This window comes from Acanthochromis polyacanthus, unplaced genomic scaffold, assembly GCF_021347895.1.
Source record: "Acanthochromis polyacanthus isolate Apoly-LR-REF ecotype Palm Island unplaced genomic scaffold, KAUST_Apoly_ChrSc contig28, whole genome shotgun sequence".
Taxonomy (NCBI): Eukaryota; Metazoa; Chordata; class Actinopteri; family Pomacentridae; genus Acanthochromis; species Acanthochromis polyacanthus.
Window position 1 is genome coordinate 12,991 of NW_026131315.1, and position 17,871 is coordinate 30,861.

Consider the following 17,871-nt stretch of genomic DNA (forward strand, 5'->3'; position numbering starts at 1 on the left):
CAGAAATTGTTTAATTGCAGTGATTGCCTCAAAAAGTTGTGCAACAAAATATTAAGTTATGGGTACCATCATTTTTGTCCAGCCCTATTTCATTAGTTGTATGTTGTATTAGTTGTTGTGTGTGTTGTATCTACTTCAGATGCGCTGCTTTGGATAAAAGCGTCTGATAAATGAAACTGTTGAATTGCAGTGAACAGCATACGACACAAGGGAGAACCAAAACAGGCAACAATGCATAATAGTTGGTTATGTTGCACAGCTCAGGTTGGAGCATCTCTAATGACTGACCACACACACACTGAGGATTTCAAATCTGCACTTTTCATTCTGGAACAATCTACAAGACCGAAACACTTAAACTGCTCCTCCTATTGTAACCAAATCTAACTTTTCTGCCTGGAACACATCCAGGGACTGAATGCATCCTGTAATCTAGGACAAGGATGCAGCATGAGCAGGAATTAATCAGAATAGAACAGAATAGCTACTTTATTGTCAACCGCAACAGACACTAGTTGGTGCACATTATGACTGAATTTCAGATACAATCTGTTAATGTTAGTGTATTTACTCCAAGTAAACACTCAACCAGCAGTATGTTCAAATACTGTGCAGTTTTAAGATGGAGTCCAGGTGTTTGTGAGAAACCAGTGGTTTGAAAGCACATTTTTTAAACTAATTTAGTTTGAGAACCATAACACATGCTCTCCAAAAATAAGTATAAAAGGAAGGGTGCATTATGTTACACTTTAAAACAAACAGAGTTCTGTTGTGTTCCTTTGTTTTTTATTTGAGGATCTCTCTTTTTGCAGTTGATCAGATCAACCATGTGGTCCCAGTGTGAAGGAAAAAAACTTCCTGTTGTTGGGAAGTTTTAAAAACCTTCTGGTTGGGTTGAGGGTAGAGAGGAAGGAGAGAACATGAAGACTTTGGAGGTCGCTGAGGCCGACAACAGCAGATCAGAAACATGCAGCTCCAGATCCAGAGAAACCTGCAGAGGACAAAACACAAAGTCAGTGACATACAAAGGTGGCGTCTAACTGTTTGAAGACATAAAGAGGAGAGGAGAGAGGAGAGAGGAATACATCATGTGAAATCCTCCAGCAGCCTGGGTTGGAAAATGAACATTTTGAGAAAAAACTGAGTGTAACAATGAGCTAAATGCAGTTAAAGCTGTCATTCACAGCATCTGCATGGATATTTAAGTCACCTGTTATAATGACTGTCTGTACTAAGACTAAATTAGTGAAGAACTCTGAAAATTCAGATAGAAATTCTGAGGGAGAGGCAGGTGGGAGATGAACAACTAACAGAACTTAGAGACATTACAAAGGTGAACTGCAGAGATGGTGCATTTTAGTGTTCAAAGTCACCTTTTCATTTGGTTATTGATCTGATCTTTCATAAGATCGGGGGTCTTGGAGAGATGGCTCTAAAGACAGCAAAAAGAGAGAAAACTTTAATGGACTCAGATAAATAATTACATCTGAGCTAAATGACTTCACATACTCATATTAACATTAAGTTTCTAATTAGCCAGTCTATTTGATAAACTTACCTTGTGTTAATTGCATGGTCTCACGAGTCATGCACTGGTCCTGGATCTGCCTCCCGTCATCTCTGGTCCATCCTGTCTGAATCTGCTTGATGTCGTTGAAGCACCAATTCTTTAAAAAAAAGAGAGAGAGATACAGATGTATTTTTCAATTGATTCTGACATCACTACATTTTGTCAGACTGTGATGTGCTACATACTAAATCCCTGCAGTGTCTGTTGGCTCATTCTTTCTTTTCACATTTAAATTACCAGTGCATCCGGTAAAATCTCAATAAAGTTTCTTCTCCTCACAGGGCGGTCGTCGTCTCTGGCTTCATCTCTGTTGGGGCTCGGTCACTCGTCTTCAAATCGTCTTTGGGGTCGTCCTTGTCTTGGTCTTGGGTCCCGAGATCATCAGTCTGAAAGAAATCAAAAAGAAAAACGCGGCAGAATCTTGTCGACGTGTGTTATTGTTGAGATTTCAAAAATATTAGATATATGAATGCAAAGTCAAAATCCAAAACTCACCGTTTCATGCAGCAGCATTCACAGGGATCCTTACGTACCTCTCCTGGAAACTTCCCTCTGGCAGCGAGACTTTCACCCTCACACTACACTTACTATCTTAAATAACACATTTAACCACCCCTTTTAATCCCAGTGTGACTCTCCTGAACTGTGATCTTGTCACTGTGGACTCCACTGTGGGTCCAGGGTGGGATACAGACGCACATGTTGCTTCTCTGTGACATGCCGTCTGCATCCTGTTCACCTTCTGACAGAGCGGAGCTTCACTGTGAGGGGGGGGCATCACAGGAGGTTTCCCACAATGCCCCCCAGATCCGCCCACACCTCTGACGGGCACCCTGACAAGAGTCCCACCGACAAGAACCGAGCTCAGACAGAATCACACAAAATACAGTCGAAGAAAATTCATCCAAATAAAGTTGGAATAGATCTGATCAGACATAATCACAAGAGATTCATTCAAATAAAAACTGACCAGATCACATCCAGAAAATCACACGTAGCTAAAATGTTTAAAACAAAACGGGGTAAATTTAATGAAATGAAAGGTTTGTGAACCTTCTTACCTGGAGGTTGGCTGGCAGGAAGTCCAGCAGCCCTCTTAGGTAAGGCAGGAGGCATCTGAGGAGAGAAACTCGCACACTGGTTAGAAAAAAATGCTAAGAGAGGACCTCCTGCATGTTTGTCAGCATTCTGTATGTTTGTCAGGAGGTCCCTCAACAGAAAAACTTGGAGGGGAAGAAGAGTCCTCCGATATCCTGCAACTCCAAGGGAGGGGAGAAAAAGAAGGGTGAGAGGGGGAGGAGGGGGAGTAGATAGGAGAGAGGGGGAAAGGGAGAAAAAGAAGAGGGGTTTTTTGTTTTGTTTTTTAGAAAAAGAAGAGTTTTTTGAGAAAAAGAAGAGTTTTTTTTAGAAAAAGAAGAGTTTTTTGAGAAGTTTTTTTCTTTTTTTGAGAAAATTTTTTTAATTTTTTTGAGAAAAAGAAGAGTTTTTTTTAGAAAAAGAAGAGGGTTTTTTGTTTTTTGTTTTTAGAAAAAGAAGAGTGAGAAGATCAGGAGGAGGAGGGGTTAGGAGAGAGAGGCCGAGGAATGGGAGAAGAAGAGTGAGAGGGGGAGGAGGGACGAACGAGTGGGAGAAGAATGGGAGAAAAAAAGAATCGGAGGAGGAGAAGGAGGACGAGGAGTCCTCAGGGAGGGACAGGTGAAGAGGAAAGGAAGGAGAGATGGGGGGAGGAGAAGGAGGAGGAGAGATGGAGTGAGGGAGGGCAGAAAAAGCAGAGCAAGAGGGGGAGGAGGGGACAGGGTGGGAAGAGGAAAAGATGCAGGGAAAAAGAATAGAGGAGAGAGGAGAGAGGGGGGAAGAAGAGCGAGGACGCTTGGAGGGAGGGGGGAGGAGGAAGAGGGGGAGGAAGAGGAGAGAGGAGAGGGGGAGGGAGACAAGCGAGGACGCTTGGAGGGAGGGGGGGAGGAGGAGGGAGCGCATGGTGGAGGTGAGGGTGTGCTGTACCTTGGAGAGTCGCTGGGGTCCGACGTCCGCTGGAAACAGAAACAAAAACAACATTTCAACACAGACTCAGGAAACTGGAGCAAAGAGGTGAAGCTGCTCAAAGAGGGACGCTCAGGAGAACCTCAGAGGAACTCAGAGGAGAACATGTTGCTGCACCCCGAGTCTCTGATCGACTCCAGCTTCAGGGTTTCAGGAAGATGCTTCACATTTCTGCTCAGAGACTAATCCAGAAAGAAAACTTCTCAACTAAAATCCTCACTTTGTTTATCTTTAGTCAGCAGAGACTAAAAACTCACAGCTCTGCAACGTCACAAACCAGCTCTCATGAATGCTCCTCGTTTTACTTCTCCATCATTTCACTTATTTTAACTCCAAATTCCATAAATACCATGCATCAAAATGCAAAACACTAAATCTGTTTTACAAAAATGATCTTTTAACAATAATAATACAGTAAACAACTGTGAATATAGATTAAAATATCTGTAAAGTATTTAAATTATAATACTATTAAAGTAGAACCAAAATAATAATTATTGTATTACAGATTATATTTTCTGAAATACTACTACTACTACATAATAATAATAATAATAATAATGTTTTACAAAATAAATACAGATATTTGCTGTTCTTTTTCACTTGGACAATACACTATTCCATTATTCTTTAACAATGATAATACAGTAAACCACTGTGAATATGGGTTAAAAAATAATGGAAACCACAGGAAACATCTGTGATGTATTTAAATAAAAATTATATTAAAATAACCGTAATAATAATCAACTCTGGCTTCCTCCCACAGTCCAAAAATATGCTGAGGTTAATTGATTACTCTAAATTGCCAGTGTCATCAGAGTATTTCTGAATGTGGCAGGACTCAGTGCTGTATTTGAAGTCAGATGTACACAGAATGAATGGAGCCATTGTTCCTTGTACAGCCCCAGTACTACTCATTTCATACTGTTTGTCTGTATATGTAGCCCTGCGACAGACTGGCGACCTGTCCAGGGTGTCCCCTGCCTTCCCCCGAGTCAGCTGAGATAGGCTCCAGCACCCCCCGCGACCCGAGTGAGGATAAAGCGGTGTATAGAGAATTTTTAAGTAACCAATTAACCTCAGCATATTTTTGGACTGTGGGAGGAAGCCGGAGTGCCCGGAGAAAACCCACGCATGCACAGGGAGAACATGCAAACTACCATTAGCATTTACTATTTGATTTCCATCCCCAATGTACACATTTTTTCTTGTAGCTAACAGCAAATATTTGTAAATTAACTATATTTTGCCGATTTAAATACAGTGAAAATAACATACATTTAGTGCCAATTGTTGTGAAATAATAATAACAATGATTAGTGTTTATAAAAATACATATTTTTGATGTGGATATTACACGTGCACGTTCTGACGTCGGGACGTTTCCCCTCGCGACGCTTCTTCAAATACTTCCATCGTCATGGTTACCAAAGATACACATTTCTTAGTGTTTTATGAAATATGGGCCAGTCGCCATCTTGCTTTTTAATTTCTGAAGCCAAATTATACAGAACCGGGTATCTTCTTGCTGCAAGGCGAAAGTGCCAACCACTACTCCAATGTGCAGCCACATTGTGAAATAACAAATATCAATTTATAAAATGCAGATTTTTGACGTTTTTCATAGTGAACATGTAAATTATTCATTTTACTGGTCTCGGCACATTTAAATCAATATCCACATCATGATAAACTGAATGTTTGATCGGAAACCTTAAAAAGAGGCTCCGAGGACCTTCAATGCTTCACACACAACTGATCATATTTGGAACATTTTATGAGAAATGGACCAGCAGCCATTTTCCACCGAACTTTCCATGTTAAACTAGAAACGCACTCGGAGAGCGCAGACCTTCGCCAGGCCATCTGTTTGTCTGTCTGTCTGTCTGTCTGTTAACATAACTCGAAAAGTCATGGACGGATTTTCACCATTTTTTACAGAATGGCCGGAAGCCCAAAGTAACAATCTATTAGATTTTGGAGGTGATCCGGATCACCGTCTGGATCCAGGATTTTTTTTGAAGGACTGTACAATTTTGAGAGATGCCATCTCTCAAAATTGTACAGACGGTGATCCGGATCACCTCCAAAAACTAATCGATTGTTACTTTTGGCCTTCCGGGCATTCTGTAAAAATCTGGTGAAAATCCCTCCATGACTTTTTGAGTTATGCTGTTAATTATCAGACAAACAGACAAACTCCGATGATTACATAACCTCCTGGCGGAGGTAACAAAATAACAGTTTTATCTACACATTCTCCTGTACGGTTATACAGCAAAACACAGTGTTCAGAGAAGATCAGCTGATGAGAAAACATGAAAATAATTTTCTTACCTTCATGTTGACAGTCCAAATGCAAAATGGAAAGTTCGAACGTCAACAGGCCTTTTGTAGGTGCGCGTCACCTTCTGTTGCCATGATTTAAAAGATGCACTGTGCTTGACCAGTTCTGATCTGCAGCTAAAACAATCGTCCATGTTGTCCATTTCTGTTTCGCTTTTCCACGTATGCGCACGAGTTTCCATCGCCTGTCAGAGATGTGTGGAGCCTCAAAGCTACCTGAACCTTTTCTGACAAGATCCGCCTCTGATTGAAGCATCTTAGTGAGAACAAGATCCTGAAAAGCAAATTATTGCACGAAAATCATCTTATAGTCCTTCTAATAACACAGTTCAAGCAGTGCTGCGTAATTTTGTGCTTAATGGCCGCTTACCTTAATGAAATTCTCCTGGCAGCTCTGATGGATCTCGGGATTCATCCACAGAAGATTAAATACAAATAAATAAACCCTATAAACCCAGAATCATTGTGGAACAGAGACTGAATATCAGGGCCAGAGTGGGATTCATGTTCAGCCCTGGAGTTTCAGGCCCACTTTAGATCACGACCTATTAATGTGGGAATATTTATTTACTTTGATTTTCTTTATTTGCATGATTATTTGGTGTGTGGTTTCCTTATATTTTGTTGTGAAATTATTTGTTTGATTTCTGTGTTGGTTTGCCAAATTGCATGCCTTGTGTTGCTTTTCTTTGTATATTTCTTTTTTTTTTTCTGGATGGGTTCAGGTCACGCCCACTGCCTGCCTGTGTGTGCCGGGAACAGAGACTGTGAACATTGGTTGAGCGCACCTGGTGCCAATCAGTTTGATTACGCAGGACAGAATCTGGGGCAATGACAGCAAACAAAAGAGATAATCAACAGCAGAGAGGGGGAGCCGCAGGGCGAGCGGCGGAGAGGCAGCGGTGAACGGCAGCAAGACAGGCAACAGGGCAGAAGCGACGCTGAATGGCGGTGTGTAACGAGCAACATGGCAGACTACTAGGCTGAACAAGGGCGCACAGCACCGGCACCAAGCCAGGACGAACAGAGAGAGAGAGAGACGCACGGGAGCCACGAAGTGGGGCCAGTTTTGGAACGCACGGCGGTGCTCAACGAGTGTTTGCGCCATACTGGGCGGCTTAGATATAGCCGCTCAGACCCGGTGAGTCACCACACACGGGAGGGATACGCGTGGGTCCTTTACTGCTTTCCCCCACTGGCAGATCCTCTCTTTGTCCCAGGCTCCAGAGCCTGTGTAATCGCGAGGAGCAGCGCCGTGGCCCCGGAGGACTGGAGAAGCTCCCCTGACCCCCCCCCCCCCCCACCAAAGAAGAGGCCCCGCGTGACGAGTCCAGTGGTCACCAATTCCTTAGTGACTTTAAGAACTTTTAGTCTGCTAAATTTTTATTGTTAACACTTATTTGTAGACAAATTTACTGGAACGGAGTAAATTTTGTTTTATCCTCTGCTCACCTCTGGGTTAAGAACCTCTTTTAATCGGGTCCTCGTCCCTTACAAGGTGGCGTGGTCAGCTTTAATTGCTTCTTAATCCAAATTACCCAATTTAAATTCTATTTTAAAAGTTTTAATCTGAATCATACACCCCACTCGGCCTGACATTAATATTAAAATCATGTAACTACATGTTAAGTCTACAATAGCACACTTTTCTGTAAAGCCCTGTAATTCAGTGTATTTTTCTAAAATACTTCCAATTCAGTGCAAGTAAGGGTTGCTTCACAATGTGGATTTATTTCAACATAAGTGCACATCTCCAACATTATTTTTTTACAACACATACTTGTCAACAATATCAGAATCTCTATTCTGTTCAAATAAGTGTTCACAGATATTCAAACCTTAAAATTAATTAAAAGAAAAAATATAAACATTTCATTTTAAAGAAATAAAAATAAAATAAGTGTTGCAGTTTCTAATAACGCTATCGTCCATTTTTCCTCTGCAAGGAAACTGTTCCATCGCAACTTAAATTTCACAGAACATCAGTTAAAGGGCAAATCTCCAACACTACTCTTTACAACATCAGCATGTATGTATGTACATCCTGTGACTGAGGGCGAGCAAATTATCAAAACTATCAACCGACTCATCATCTGTCTCATCCCTAACTTGTGGTTCAGGGTTCTGCTGCTGTGATCAGTCCTTGAGGAGACTCTCCTCCATAGACATAATAAAGAGGAGACGCTGCGGGGGGGACAGAGGGCCCCTCTGGCAACCACCGTGGTTGCCAGGTTAGTCCGAAGCAAGTAATGTTAGATGGCAGTCTGTGGGTCAGACCATCAGACACAGTCAATTCGGGGGCCCCCTAGTGGCGGCGGGGCCCTAAGCAGCCGCTTAATTCGCGTATAGGGAGAGCCGGCCCTGTTTATATGCGTTCTATGATACAAACCACAGTTAGCACTGAACACATGGTGAAAACTTCGTGCAATACGACTTGCTGAGCAGTAAAATTCACATCACTCCTCTGTAGGGAGGTGAGAGATATTGGAAACACACTGCTGGCCTGAATGTACAGGTCCTTCTCAAAAAATTAGCATATTGTGATAAAGTTCAGTATTTTCTGTAATGTACTGATAAACATTAGACTTTCATATATGTTAGATTCCTTACACACAACTGAAGTAGTTAAAGCCTTTTATTGTTTTAATATTGATGATATTGGCCAAAAAGTAAAGAAAAACCAAAAATCCCTATCTCAAAAAATTAGCATATTATGAAAAGGTACTCTAAACGAGCTATTAACCTAATCATCTGAATCAACGAGTTAACTCTAAACACCTGCAAACGATTCCAGAGGCCTTTAAAAACTCCCAGCCTGGTTCGTTACTCAAAACCGCAATCATGGGTAAGACTGCCGACCTGACTGCTGTCCAGAAGGCCATCATTGACACCCTCAAGCAAGAGGGTAAGACACAGAAAGAAATTTCTGAGCGAATAGGCTGCTCCCAGAGTGCTGTATCAAGGCACCTCTGTGGGAAGGAAAAAGTGTGGCAGAAAACGCTGCACTACTACAAGAGGTGACGGAACCCTGAGGAAGATTGTGGAGAAGGGCCGATTCCAGACCTTGGGGGACCTGTGGAAGCAGTGGACTGAGTCTGGAGTAGAAACATCCAGAGCCACCGTGCACAGGCGTGTGCAGGAAATGGGCTACAGGTGCCGCATTCCCCAGGTCAAGCCACTTTTGAACCAGAAACAGCGGCAGAAGCGCCTGACCTTGGCTACAGAGAAGCAGCACTGGACTGTTGCTCAGTGGTCCAAAGCACTTTTTTTGGATGAAAGCAAATTTTGCATGTCATTTGGAAATCAAGGTGCCAGAGTCTGGAGGAAGACTGGGCAGAAGAAAATGCCAAAATGCCTGAACTCCAGTGTCAAGTACCCACAATCAGTGATGGTCTGGGGTGCCATGTCCAGTGGTGGTCCACTGTGTTTTATCAAGGGCAGGGTCAATGCAGCTGGCTATCAGGAGATTTTGGAGCAGTTCATGCTTGCATCTGCTGAAAAGCTTTATGGAGATGAAGATTTCATTTTTCAGCACGACCTGGCACCTGCTCACAGTGCCAAAACCACTGGGAAATGGTTTACTGACCATGGTATTGCTGTGCTCAATTGGCCTGCCAACTCTCCTGACCTGAACCCCATAGAGAATCTGTGGGATATTGTGAAGAGGAAGTTGAGTCACCAGACCCACCACTGTGGATGAGCTTAAGGCCGCTATCGAAGCATCCTGGGCCTCCATAACACCTCAGCAGTGCCACAGGCTGATTGCCTCCATGCCACGCCGCATTGAAGCAGTCATTTCTGCAAAAGGATTCCCGACCAAGTACTGAGTGCATAAGTGAACATAATTATTTGAAGGTTGACTTTTTTTGTATTAAAAACACTTTTCTTTTATTGGTCGGATGGAATATGCTAATTTTTTGAGATAGGGATTTTTGGTTTTTCTTTACTTTTTGGCCAATATCATCAATATTAAAACAATAAAAGGCTTGAACTACTTCAGTTGTGTGTAATGAATCTAACATATACGAAAGTCTAATGTTTATCAGTACATTACAGAAAATACTGAACTTTATCACAATATGCTAATTTTTTGAGAAGGACCTGTACGTAGTGAAGCTCAAAGTCAAGTTAATGTGCCTTTTCTCAACATCGTGCACCCTCCATCAGAAAATCCTGTATTATTCTTAAAAGCCATACAACAGTTAAGAGCCTCTGTTATGCTTACTGCCCATCTCTCTGAACATTTTCTCTTATTTTTCCAGTGTTTGCTGCCATGCTGGTGGTTCCTCTGTCCTACTTCTAGCATTTGCAAACGCCTCGAAATTGTGCTGGGACCTGTGATATTTTGTAAAAATGTTTGTGGTACACGACCAGAGTGTAGGACTTTGTGGTGTCGAGTGGGAAGGTTGTAAATTGTCACTAATTAAACACACAATTTGGATGTTATCATACCATAGAATAGGCATGATCATTCCCATACATGTAGGCAGGTAGAGACATGATCCACCTTCTAGTAGAATCAGGATGTTGTTATCTTTTCTAATTTAGCACTTACAAAGAGGAACAAAATACCACATTTAGAGGCTGGATGAGATGAAGAAGGTATAAATCTGTGAACTTTCATCCAGGAAACTGAAGTCTGAGTGTTGTCTTAGACCATAATTATAGTTTAACTTGTTGAACTGAAGGTTTATTTACATTTTTTTTTTTCAGACAGTGCAAGTTTAGGAACCGAAATTACCATTTAGATTTTTGTTGGGCTGAAAATGCACCCTAAGCCCCATTTTGTGTGCTAATTCACATGACCAGATAGGGTTACTTTGTGTTTATCAATGATCATGATGGATGATAACATGCCTACTGAGTCTACTAGAAGATAGAGGAGGTTCCTGCTGGCCCATATGTGTGGGACACCCTCATGACATTCAAAATGGGTGAACTGAATAGCTCTCACTCAACTCCTCTCTTTCCAAGTGTGTAGGATGACCTAAGGTGTCTGTCACTTCAACGTTAGGATTGCAAAAGGCTCTCTCTTGAGCCAATATTTGGTTTGTCCCTTCTGGGCAGCTGTAGAAACATGGTGACACGACACTCTGTTGAAGAGGCCTACTCCCTTTGCGGATATGAAAGGCTCAGTCTAAGCGAACAAAAAACTGTTTGTAGTTACAGGTGATCATACACAAGTGAAAACATAATTATGAATATCAGATTACGTCTTTGGGGCTGCACAGTGGCTTGGTGGTTAACACTTTTGCCTTGTGGCTGGAAGATCCTCAGTTTGCATCTTGGCCTTCCTGGGATCTTTCTGCATGGAGTTTGCATGTTCTCCCTGTGCATGCGTGGGTTTTCTCCAGGTACTCCAGCTTCCTCCCACAGTCCAAAAATATGCTGAGGTTAATTGATTTCTCTAAATTGCCCGTAGGTGTGATTGTTCGCCTGTGTATGTAGCCCTGTGACAGACTGGCGACCTGTCCAGGGTGTCCCCTGCCTTCGCCCGAGTCAGCTGGGATAGGCTCCAGCACCCCCCGCGACCCTAGTGAGGATAAAGCAGTGTATAGAGAATGGAGGGATATTCATATCATTCATCTTGATTCAATGAACCATTCTGGACTCATGGCTGCTGCTTGGTGCTGGATTTCTTTAGACTCTGAGGGGTGTAGCGGTACTACGTCATGATTTATTGCTCTTGTTATTAATAATTGGGGCACCACCCTAGATCTCTAGGGAAAAATTAATATTAATAAAAAATTAATATTCATAAAAATTTTGATCAATCTCATATCAAAAAGTCTTGAATCCTCGTTTAAATTGACCACGTTCTACACAAAGAAACACAAGACTGTAATTTGGTCTATAATGAGGTATTTATTAACTATTCTATGAAAATAATGACAAGTGAACTATGTACAAGGTAGATATGGTGTGTGTGTGTGTGTGTGTGTGTGTGTGTGTGTGTGTGTGTGTGTGTGTGTGTGTGTGTGTGTGTGTGTGTGTGTGTGTGTGTGTGTGTGTGTGTGTGTGTGTGTGTGTGTGTGTCTGTGTGTGTGGAATGTGGGAGTGTGTGTGTGGTGTGTGCATGTGTGAGAGATGTGGAAGTAGGTGTGAGAGAGAAGGAAATATGGTGAGGATTAGCCAGAGCTAACCTGACGAGGTAATCGGTAATTTGGATTAAGAATTCTAATGATTTGTAAAAGAATAAATTGATTAAATGAATTAATTGACCAAGCGGTTACTACATCACCCATAGAATGGAATCAGAGCAAACTCAGCTGGAGTTATTGAAGTGAACCGTCATGGGGCTGGGACTTGCGGGGCCTTCAGATTATGCGGCACAACCGTCTGGACTTGCCGGTTTGGAGCGGTGTGTCGTCGTTCTGGCCACGCCTAGATGTCCTGCCGCGGGTTGATCGGTTCTATGCAAAGACCTGATCCAGCAGGTCTCCGGAGTTCTCAGTTGAGTGCTTTAAAATGATGGTTCTCAGGCTTTAGCCAAGAAAAATGGGTGTTGATGAAAAACGGTCAAAATTAAGAAAAATAAATGCTGGTTCTGAATCGGTTCTTCAGATTAAAACGAATAACGTTGGTTTAAAATTGAGCAAAATGTCTCCTTAAGTTACAAAAATATTAAGAGATAAATAGTTAACAAACTTAGATGGTGAGGGAATTTCAAAGATAGAAAAAACGCGCTTTAAGTAAGAAAATAATGGGAATCTCTGGTTATGGATTCCTCAGGTAGTGAAGAAAGGGAAGTGAAGCGGGCAAGAGAGGGGTAAGAGGCGGTAAGAGGCAAGAGAGAAGAGTTGGTAAGAGAGCGATGATGTGGGCTACGGCTGACTTTATCTGTGGGTCCAGCTAAGGGGAGGACCTGGGCGGAGAGAGAGAACTTTTAGGCGCGAGTCTGGTGGAATTTGGAATCTCTTTGTTCTCACAGAGTAGAGAAGAAAGAGGAATCCAGAATGGATTAAAATATGATATTAAACGCGCAAAACACGATCTGTCTATCCCACCATATTCAGTTGTGTGAAAGTGAAATGTGTAGATTAATACATATGTTCATATGATGTGAATCATTTCATTCATAACTATATGTTTATGTTTATGACATTAAAAATATGTATCACAGTGAGAATATAACAACAAGTCAGAGATTTGGTAACAGGTAAATACAATGGTCATCATTCAACCTAAATGGAAAGGAAATTCAGAGGTTAATACTGGAATTCATTCCAAAATCATAGTATCCTGGGGAAGAAATGATTAAACATCACAAATTAATATCTAGACTTCTATCAGACATGCAAATATGATCTTCAAATATGACATAGATGAAACACTGTGAGTAACTGTGGCAAATCTGGAAAAACCAAATGCATATAGAAATATTAATTTGGCAAGTGTTTTTGTTTAAGTTCAGTTTCAGTCTCTTTGTTTCAGTCAAAGAGAGTGAGAGGGTGACTCCAGCCTTCTGCCATAAAGTTTTACGACTTGTTATCTGATCTGTGGAAGGCAGAGACGTCTCCGGCTGAGGGTCTCCTGAAGCTGAAAAGGGATTTTAGCATGAAAGTTCATTAAACAAACATCCATAGCATATAATTGAAAGTCATTGTCTTTTAAAAGAAGAAGTTATTCCAGGGGTTTAAGTGTTCACAGGAGCTCCATCCTTCTGTGAATGAAAACCTACAGAAATACAAATGTCTCAATCCTCCTATAGAGATGGGTGTTGGTCAGTGCTGGAGAGAGGGAGAGCTTATCTGAGTTTTGATCAGCTCAGGAATTCCAGGGCCTTTGCAGTCTTGCTACAGGGGCTACAAGACAAAGTTTCCCAGTTATGTGGCCTGGCATCATATTTTTATTTAAATGATATAATATTATGAGATATGCCACAAGGCAACACAATTCACTGACTTCATAATTAATTTGAACGGTGGTTTGAAAGCAAAGCTCAACATCTTGTTGTATCGTTTCATTGTCCTCATTTGTCGTTTCAAACCACGAGCTCGTTTTAGTGAAAAAGTCCACAGTGACAGCACATTTGGCTGCATGTGTTTCCAGAGCGTTCCTCTTTTTAATTCTTGCTTTCTTCGCGCCACTCTTGTTCATTCTGTTTTCGATCTTTCAAACACCTCTGACTGTGGAGAAGTTTTTTCCACTTAGATGCTGTTCTGACACAGAGCCAGCAGATGTCACTCTTCTGTCAAAGTGGTTCACTGCTTCATGAAGCTTCCATCTCACTTTCACTAAAGAAGTCACCATTGCCTAGACACGTGTGTAAATGCACATAGAGAACTGATGGTTTTTGCTGCTACGTGTGATGCTGCAGGTGTTTATTAAAGTCAGAGGAAATAGTCTGATAACCAGCAGCTGTGGGCAGAAAACAGGACTGAATGAGGTGTAAGAATGTTTCTGCAAAATCCCAGAATTACATTCAGTGCAAACTGAGCATTATTGTTTCAAACATGAATCTAACACGTGTCAGATTTGAGGCACATTAGTATCTGGACTTTGGCAGACATTAAAGGGAAACTTTAATGAGATTTGCTTTCTAGCGTCCTGAGATTTGGATACAGACCACAACAAAGAGCGATCGCCAGGTAATGTGGAGGTTTTCGTTCACTTCTCATCTCTAGTATGTTGTGGGACACTCATTGAGACTATCCGAGCCGGTCAGTGTGGGGAAAAAAGCACGTTAGGGCGGACTTTGATGCGGGGGGGCAAGTTGCCCCATACTTTTTGCTAACTGAGCTGCTAAGCTGCCTTCCTGGCTAAATACTGGAGCTGTGTCGAAAATTCATTTCTCCATCACTCACATGTATGAAATGATATATGAAAACAGACCCCAGGTTGAAAAAAACCGAAGTTCCCCTTTAAGTTAATGTGTTATGTACTAGTTACCTGTTGGGGGCGCTGCGACCCCTAGACACAACCTGATCTACTCTGCCTGGGTGTCCTGGGTGATGGAGTGTGATGTTGAAAGAGCCAAAACAGTCCAGGAAGCATCACTGACGATGTGTTCAGGTTCATCGACTGTGTGTTGTATCTACTTCAGATGCGCTGCTTTGGATAAAAGCGTCTGATGAATGAAACTGTTGAATTGCAGTGAACAGCATACGACACAAGGGAGAACCAAAACAGGCAACAATGCATAATAGTTGGTTATGTTGCACAGCTCAGGTTGGAGCATCTCTAATGACTGACCACACACACACTGAGGATTTCAAATCTGCACTTTTCATTCTGGAACAATCTACAAGACCGAAACACTTAAACTGCTCCTCCTATTGTAACCAAATCTAACTTTTCTGCCTGGAACACATCCAGGGACTGAATGCATCCTGTAATCTAGGACAAGGATGCAGCATGAGCAGGGATTAATCAGAATAGAACAGAATAGCTACTTTATTGTCAACCACAACAGACACTAGTTGGTGCACATTATGACTGAATTTCAGATACAATCTGTTAATGTTAGTGTATTTACTCCAAGTAAACACTCAACCAGCAGTATGTTCAAATGCTGTGCAGTTTTAAGATGGAGTCCAGGTGTTTGTGAGAAACCAGTGGTTTGAAAGCACATTTTTTAAAACTAATTTAGTTGAGAACCATAACACATGCTCTCCAAAAATAAGTATAAAAGGAAGGGTGCATTATGTTACACTTTAAAACAAACAGAGTTCTGTTGTGTTCTTTTGTTTTTTATTTGAGGATCTCTCTTTTTGCCGTATGATCAGATCAACCATGTGGTCCCAGTGTGAAGGAAAAAACTTCCTGTTGTTGGGAAGTTTAAAAACCTTCTGGTTGGGTTGAGGGTAGAGAGGAAGGAGAGAACATGAAGACTTTGAAGGTCGCTGAAGCCGACGACAGCAGATCAGAAACATGCAGCTCCAGATCCAGAGAAACCTGCAGAGGACAAAACACAAAGTCAGTGACATACAAAGGTGGCGTCTAACTGTTTGAAGACATAAAGAGGAGAGGAGAGAGGAGAGAGGAATACATCATGCGAAATCCTCCAGCAGCCTGGGTTGGAAAATGAACATTTTGAGAAAAAACTGAGTGTAACAATGAGCTAAATGCAGTTAAAGCTGTCATTCACAGCATCTGCATGGATATTTAAGTCACCTGTTGTAATGACTCTGTCTGTACTAAGACTAAATTAGTGAAGAACTCTGAAAATTCAGATAGAAACTCTGAGGGAGAGGCAGGTGGGAGATGAACAACTAACAGAACTTAGAGACATTACAAAGGTGAACTGCAGAGATGGTGCATTTTAGTGTTCAAAGTCACCTTTTCATTTGGTTATTGATCTGATCTTTCATAAGATCGGGGGTCTTGGAGAGATGGCTCTAAAGACAGCAAAAAGAGAGAAAACTTTAATTGACTCAGACAAATAATTACATCTGAGCTAAATGACTTCACATACTCATATTAACATTAAGTTTCTAATTAGCCAGTTTATTTGATAAACTTACCTTGTGTTAATTGCATGGTCTCACGAGTCATGCACTGGTCCTGGATCTGCCTCCCGTCATCTCTGGTCCATCCTGTCTGAATCTGCTTGATGTCGTTGAAGCACCAATTCTTTAAAAAAAAAGAGAGAGAGATACAGATGTATTTTTCAATTGATTCTGACATCACTACATTTTGTCAGACTGTGATGTGCTACATACTAAATCCCTGCAGTGTCTGTTGGCTCATTCTTTCTTTTCACATTTAAATTACCAGTGCATCCGGTAAAATCTCAATAAAGTTTCTTCTCCTCACAGGGCGGTCGTCGTCTCTGGCTTCATCTCTGTTGGGGCTCGGTCACTCGTCTTCAAATCGTCTTTGGGGTCGTCCTTGTCTTGGTCTTGGGTCCCGAGATCATCAGTCTGAAAGAAATCAAAAAGAAAAACGCGGCAGAATCTTGTCGACGTGTGTTATTGTTGAGATTTCAAAAATATTAGATATATGAATGCAAAGTCAAAATCCAAAACTCACCGTTTCATGCAGCAGCATTCACAGGGATCCTTACGTACCTCTCCTGGAAACTTCCCTCTGGCAGCGAGACTTTCACCCTCACACTACACTTACTATCTTAAATAACACATTTAACCACCCCTTTTAATCCCAGTGTGACTCTCCTGAACTGTGATCTTGTCACTGTGGACTCCACTGTGGGTCCAGGGTGGGATACAGACGCACATGTTGCTTCTCTGTGACATGCCGTCTGCATCCTGTTCACCTTCTGACAGAGCGGAGCTTCACTGTGAGGGGGGCACCACAGGAGGTTTCCCACAATGCCCCCCAGATCCGCCCACACCTCTGACGGGCACCCTGACAGAGTCCCACCGACAAGAACCGAGCTCAGACAGAATCACACAAAATACAGTCGAAGAAAATTCATCCAAATAAAGTTGGAATAGATCTGATCAGACATAATCACAAGAGATCATTCAAATAAAAACTGACCAGATCACATCCAGAAAATCACACGTAGCTAAAATGTTTAAAACAAAACGGGGTAAATTTAATGAAATGAAAGGTTGTGAAACCTTCTTACGTGGAGGTGGCTGGCAGGAAGTCCAGCAGCCCTCTTAGGTAAGGCAGGAGGCATCTGAGGAGAGAAACTCACACAGTGTTAGAAAAAATGCTAAGAGAGGACCTCCTGCATGTTTGTCAGCATTCTGTATGTTTGTCAGGAGGTCCCTCAACAGAAAAACTTGGAGGGGAAGAAGAGTCCTCCGATATCCTGCAACTCCAAGGGAGGGGAGAAAAAGAAGGGTGAGAGGGGGAGGAGGGGGAGTAGATAGGAGAGAGGGGGGAAGGGAGAAAAAGAAGAGTTTTTTTTGTTTTGTTTTTTAGAAAAAGAAGAGTTTTTTTTAGAAAAAGAAGAGTTTTTTTTGTTTTTTTTTTTTAGAAAAAGAAGAGTGAGAAGA

The 17,871-nt window shown here is 41.8% G+C and overlaps 1 long non-coding RNA gene across 4 annotated transcripts; it reads right to left on the minus strand.

Annotated features, from left to right (window-relative positions):
• Positions 1-471: 471 nt before the first annotated feature.
• Positions 472-17,205, minus strand: LOC127532781 (uncharacterized). Of its 4 annotated transcripts, none has more exons than XR_007940429.1 (4): positions 16,676-17,205; positions 1,559-1,667; positions 1,374-1,432; positions 472-991 (listed from the first exon to the last, which is right to left on the minus strand). It is a non-coding gene; the product is annotated as an uncharacterized LOC127532781 (long non-coding RNA). The 4 variants fall into 4 exon arrangements; XR_007940427.1 differs by lacking the exon at positions 1,559-1,667 and adding an exon at positions 16,426-16,534; XR_007940430.1 differs by lacking the exons at positions 1,374-1,432; positions 1,559-1,667 and adding exons at positions 16,241-16,299; positions 16,426-16,534.
• Between the last annotated feature and the right edge of the window lie 666 nt (positions 17,206-17,871).